The sequence below is a fragment of the Parasteatoda tepidariorum genome, chromosome 2, assembly GCF_043381705.1.
Source record: "Parasteatoda tepidariorum isolate YZ-2023 chromosome 2, CAS_Ptep_4.0, whole genome shotgun sequence".
NCBI lineage: Eukaryota > Metazoa > Arthropoda > Arachnida > Araneae > Theridiidae > Parasteatoda > Parasteatoda tepidariorum.
Window position 1 is genome coordinate 84441595 of NC_092205.1, and position 6664 is coordinate 84448258.

Here is a 6664-nt window from a genome sequence, read left to right on the forward strand (position 1 = left end):
ATATCATTCTTCCAATTCATCTATAAGTTCTTTGACGACACTTTTTGATTTTCTGCAAGATGTCCCACGCGCATTTTGGAAAATATTTTCAAATTCTCGACACATTTGCATCCATGCTGCTGGCTGAACAATTAATTATCTCTCAGATAAGAAATGTATCCATTCCGTATTGCTTGAATGTGAACTGAGAAAATGGTTTTCTTAAGCTTAAATTAGTATTTCTAAAGCGAAATACTATAGTATAACCAACCATATAATTTAGTCCTTTTCTTGGGAATTAGATTATCTTCTAAATTAAGATCAATATCCTAAGATATAGAAATGCCCAAGTCAATATTCTTGGTGGTCCTATCAAAGAGTTTAGCTGTTTTATGTTGCGACTCACGATGGTCCGACATCATTTGATGGTCACCTTCACCCAACATTTTCCATTATGCGTTCATGGTGTTTATATGCCAACATATTTCCATCACTCCGTGTTGGAAAATGCTTCTATAATACTATGATGGTTTACTATCATGAGAATTTTAATTCTTACGAACCAACAGTCCATGATGATCCGTGATGGTCTATGATGGTTCAAACTGTACATTTCCATGATGGTTTAATGGGAATTCTTATTAGTTCTTAGGAATATACAATCAAAAAAAATTTTTTAAATGTTGGATCATCACAAATCAGCCCGAATTCCTACATTAGGATGATTGTTGTTCATGATCGTTTCAACATTTGATTTCTAGTATACTATGGAGTTTCCGATGGTTCACAATGGTACAACAATACATTTCCATCAGAGTTTAAGGGAAAGTCTTGTTGGTTCCGCTGAAATATATAATCAAAATCATTTTTTATGTTTCGCTTATAAACGATGGTTCAGCATGAATAAACAATCAAAAGAAATTGCTATTCTTATGTTGGATCTCCAAATTCCTACATTGCGATAATGGTTACTTATGTTGGGTTCCATCAAAAAATATGATGGTTCAAGAGGTTACAGAGGGTTAGCATCAAGATTATGTTGGTATCAATGGAAAAGCATTAAAAATTTTGACTTAAGGGGAGTTATTCACATCTTTGCGATATATCTTCAACATTTATGGTCTTTTACAATTACATTGTTTTCGGACAATATATTTTTTGCGTCCTTTTTAAACACTGTTTCCAACAATTTAGTAGTGTAAAAGTGTGCACGTGAACATTAATTATTTTCTTATTGCATATTTAGTATTCCATTTTTTGGCAACAGCAGTTCTTGTGTACGAAATAGATTTTGAGTTTTTTAGAATAATGGTGTGTGTAAATTTTAATAAAGTATTGATTTGTTTTTCTTTTAAAAGTTGTTTCTTACATTATCAGAAGTGGGATAAACAGGAAACTGTAATTAATTTTGAGTTTTGAGTTTGAAATGGCATTTTTATCGCGACTTCGCAAAGATCAGTTACGTTACGTAGCTAATGAGTTATCTGAAGATGTTTCGTCTACTACTTTGAAAATCCCTGACTTGAGAAAGTTAATATTGAATAGCGAGAAATACGATGAAGAAATGGTTCGAGGAATGGTAGAAAATTTAGTTGAAGACGCCGAGCGCCTTCGTCAAGAAGAGAAAGAAAAAGCCGAGCGCCAACATGCATATGCATTGGAAAAAGAAAAAGCCGATCGCCAACATGCATTGGAAAAAGAAAAAGCCGATCGGGAACATGAATTGGAACTCAAGAAGTTAGATATTGCTGCTAAAACTTCAGAAGTAGTCGAAACTGAAGTAATAACATCGTCGCCAAAAGTTGATTGGCAGTCACAACTGAGAAAGTTTTCTACGAGTAATGAGGATATCAGCCTTTATTTAGTACATTTCGAGAGAGTAATGAAAAGAGTACAAATGCCAAGTACATTGTGGATGGCATGTTTAATTAACCAGTTACCAAGTGAAATTGTCCAAATGATAATGAGAGAACCAGAAGAACAGTCAGAAAATTATGACTATGTTAAATCTCTTTTGCTTAAGTGCTACAGACTAAGTCCTGAAAAATTTAGACAACTTTTTTATTCTCATGAGAATACTGATGGAAAGTCATGGAAAGAATATTACCACGAGCTTGAAACGTATTTTAATGGGTGGACTGCAGGACTTAAAATAAGTAGTTTTGAGAGTTTAAAAGACCTGATCATCACAGATCGAATGAAAGCTCGGGTGCCGCCAGATATACGAGAACGTTACTTGGATCAGTGGACCCATATAATTTCACCCTATACATTAGCTGAAAAGGTAGATGAATTTATTGAACTCAAAGATGTTTTTAAGAATCATATTCAGTATAATAAAAGATAAAGTAGTTTAATTTCAATCAACAAGAGTTTAAATATAGTTCTGTAGGATTTGAACAGTTCATTTTTGAAGATATGATATTTCGTTCTTTTATGGAACGAAATAATTTGAAACCAAGACGTAGGAGATCCACACTTCTCTTAAAATGACCGCTGACGTTTAACGTGTGCTAAACATTGTTTTTGATTTTTCCTAACAACAGAGCCACCTGTTGCTAACATTGATAACAAATATATAATTTATTGAAAATCCATAAACTCGTTTCCCAAACAGAATGCAGCAAAAACCATACATTTCTCTCACCTTTTGTTTGATCTTTCGAATCAACTGTCATTTTCGAAACACCAATTATTATAATTATTATTAACAGGAAAATTGGTGATTCAGCACCTGCTATCGCTCTCTTGTTGTTTTTTCTGCCATCCGATATCAGAAATCCCAAGAGTAAAAAGCTTTTTGACTGGAAAACAGTTCAAGCTAAGCTGTCATGGGGTTTCATCTTACTTCTTGGTGGAGGATTTTTCTTGACTGACGGTGCTCAGGTGACTGAAAACATACTAACCTCAAGCTTATTTGAATAAAAAAATTTTTAATATGAAAACTCTGAAAATATTAACCGCATAGGTGATAATGTACTTCGTATCTTTGTACGATCAAACATCGATCATCAAAATATATGAGATCTGCGGAAATATAGAACAGATCTATCTTTGGAAATATAGAATAGATCGATCTTTGGAAACATAGAATAAATCATTATAATAAATTAAAATTTCTTCATGAACCTTTGTGAAAATATATTGTGGTTAAATAGATTATTCTAGATCAGGGCTGTCCAACTGGAGGCCCGCGGGCCGCATGCGGCCCTCCAACACATAGCGTGCGGCCCGCCAACTTTTTATTCTGGCTGATCGGCCTTAGTTTTCCCATTAAAATGTAAACAAACTGTTTCATAGTCCTCCTGTTCCATTGTTTTATAATTAATAATTCAACTATTAATTGTTATTGTATAAGAGGTAAGAGGTTATTGATCAACTTTTTCAAACTGCGGCCCGCCAGGTGATCACTGACCGGAATTCTGGCCCGTGGGCTCTTTGCAGTTGGACAGCCCTGTTCTAGATTAAGCATATTATTTATTTTATAATTTTATTTCAAAAAATTGTTTTTTTTCTTCCCCTTCCAGAAATTAGGTTTGTCAAAGCTCATCGGAGAAGAACTATCTTCACTTCAAGTATTGCCACCTATAGCAGTAGTTGCAGTACTTTGCTTCATGACAAGCATGATTACTGAAATTGTGAACAATACGAGTACTGCCAATATATTGCTACCTGTCTTCAGTCAAATGGTAGCTTTTTTTAAACATTCATTACGTTTTTATATATTGTGCATTTTATTGAATTTATGAAATATTTTAGTAAATCTCAACGTCCTTAGAAAAATAATATTTTTAAAAATGACTGTAATGAAATAGTTTTATGTGGAATTTATTAATAATTAAAGAAATGTGATAAAAATTAATAAATTTTGAAATAAAAATAAAAGATTTGAGTTTGATAATTCTAGCAGTACATTCAACATTTCAATATTTGAAAGGCTTGGAGAAATTTAATGATAAGCCACATTTTCGAACTGTCCATGAGAATGGGTTTGATAAAATTTACACCATGATTTATTTATATATTTCTGATATATATGTCTGAGTTTTCTGTAGTAAACAAATGGAATTCCAGGTATTTGTAAAGTATCAATTATTTCAAAATAAGTCTAAGGATAAGGTCAGTGTAAAAATGTGGATTAACATTGTTATGAATTTATGAGTGTGTAGATAGCATATATTGAATGAATTTATTTTCTGTATCTCTGAGTTCAATAAATTGAAGGAGATTCAGTGTCTTTTTAATTTATTTTACAATGATGCAAGGTAAATAAAACATTCCTTTTCCCTAAGTACCTATTTTTCTTTTTTCTAAGTGCCAATAATAGTTTAAGAATGGAGAAGTTGTTATGCTGTACATATAAATGGTCCCATATCTCCCTTTAATATTATTCTATAATTTTCAAACTCAAACCCCGTTAATGATCACTATTTTAAAATTATGTTTCAAAATTAAATATGTTTTCAATCATTATTATAATTATTTCTTTTGGTATGATAGTATTGTAAGGTATAATATAATACCTGAGCGAGTTAGAAAATAAAAGGCTAATATTAAAGTATGATATTGAGCCATAAATATATACAATATATGAGCAATATTTCTATTTTTTTTATCGCTATTATACGAACTTCGAAAAGGAAAAGTTTAAGTAAAGAAATATTTTTTATTTCATTACAATATTGCAAAATAATTAAAAAAATAACTTTTTCTAATGTTAGCTTTTAAATATTGAACACGTCCGAGGTCTGAACCCCAGATCCTTGGAACTAATGTTTTCTGACCTGTTTATTAATTCAAAGCCATAGCGGAAACTGTAAACATATTCCCCTAATTCGTCAACAGTTTTGTGGTTTGGTCTAAACTTTAAGTACATTCAACTATTGGTGGATTTTGGTTTTATAACGATTGTTGAAAATTAAAGTAGAAATTAGGTATTTCTGTAAGGAAGGAGCCGCAAAATAAGTTTGACATTGCAATTTGGTCCCCTTGCGTCCAAACTAAGTATTCTACAGATTTGTATTTACGTATATTAAAATAATTATTGGTCAAATTTTAAAAATTAGAGTTTTATATAAATGCAAAGTACAGGTCGTTGTAATATAAGCAGAGCAAACAAGAAATCTTCAGAAATTTCATAAGTGAGCTATTTTTATAAAGTGGAATATTGAAAGCGATAATTTAAAATCTTTTATTAAAATTATTAATTTCTAAAAACGGTTTTATTTCTTTAATAAAAAGGAGAAATAATTCGCGATTAATTAGCCCTTTCATTTACATAAGCTTTAGTAGTCTGCCATTTGTCTCAAACTCACAGTTGTGGGATTAGCAGTTATTCACAGGACTATGCGGCTTGATGTAGTAGTTTAGTATGTTATTGCATCGATATATGATCAAGTTTCGAAATAATAGGTTTAAAGGACAGTTTCTCTTCCCAAAATTGATTTAAAAGTTGTAGTACAAGATATTTCTTGCTATTCCTTATTATTAATATCATAATTATCTTTGTTTGGATCCAAATTTAGGTCCATTGTCTTTTTAAAATTAAATTGGTTATTGGTCTAAAGAAGTAACGTCATGGTATGAGAAGAAATATGTACTATCACTTTTTACTGGTAAGGGACTGTAAATTAGATGTATGTCTTACTCTATTTGAAAATAAAATACACTTTGAACTTGCAAATATTATAATTTATTTGATAATCAATCTACCGATGTTAAAGAATTACAACAGTCTAAATATTTGCATATTAAATTTTCTTGATTAACAGTTTTTAGACTTTGGAAAGGTGTTTTTAGGTGTTACAGCAAAGTCTTTATTTACTTTCAGACAAGTCCTGATTTACTTTAGGACAAGTCGTGATTTTTTTAAAGACAATTCGTGATTTAATTTAAGACACGTCTTGGTTTATTTTCAGGCCAGTCGTGATTTACTTCCTCTTGAACAATCTCCTGAAGATTCGAGAGAAGAAATGAAAGCATCCTTTCTCTTTTTCTTCCGATTGCTCATTGATAGTAAGCTCAATATCGCTTCGTTGCCAAAAATCTATTTCGTCTCTTAAGGGACCATCACGACTTTTTAATCTAAAATTTAAAAGTAACACTCGCTTTATTAGAAAGTTAAATACAGTTTTTTGTTTTGTTACAACAGTTTCATTTTGAATTATAAGCTTTTTGTATAGAGTAAAAGGTATTTAGGTTCAGATAAATTTTCTAAAGTAGAAATTTCAAAAAACTCTACAATGATCAAAATCGTTATATGATTTACGACAACGTGAAACAATTTCGTGGTGGGTAAACAATTAGGGAGATTTTATCTTTCAGATTTATTGACAATATGTTTTGCTCAAATTTTTCCTGATTTAAAACTTTTACATCAATCAATTTATCTTAATTGCTTAAAAGTAGTTAAAATTATTCAAAATGATTTTTCGGTCAATTTTTAAAAATTAGTTTAGCCGAAGTAAAATACATCTATATAATAGTGTGAGGAGCACCAAAATAAAAAAAGGAAGAAAAAAAAAAGGGAAAAAAACGGTTTTAAAAATAATACGTCATCAAGCAAAAATTTCCCCCAAAATAAAGAAAAACTCAAAATAGAACAGAGATAGAAACATAAAGCGATAAATGAGAACGGTCGACGGTCATCTCCTTATGAACATTTTGCAAAAATGATTTAAACACA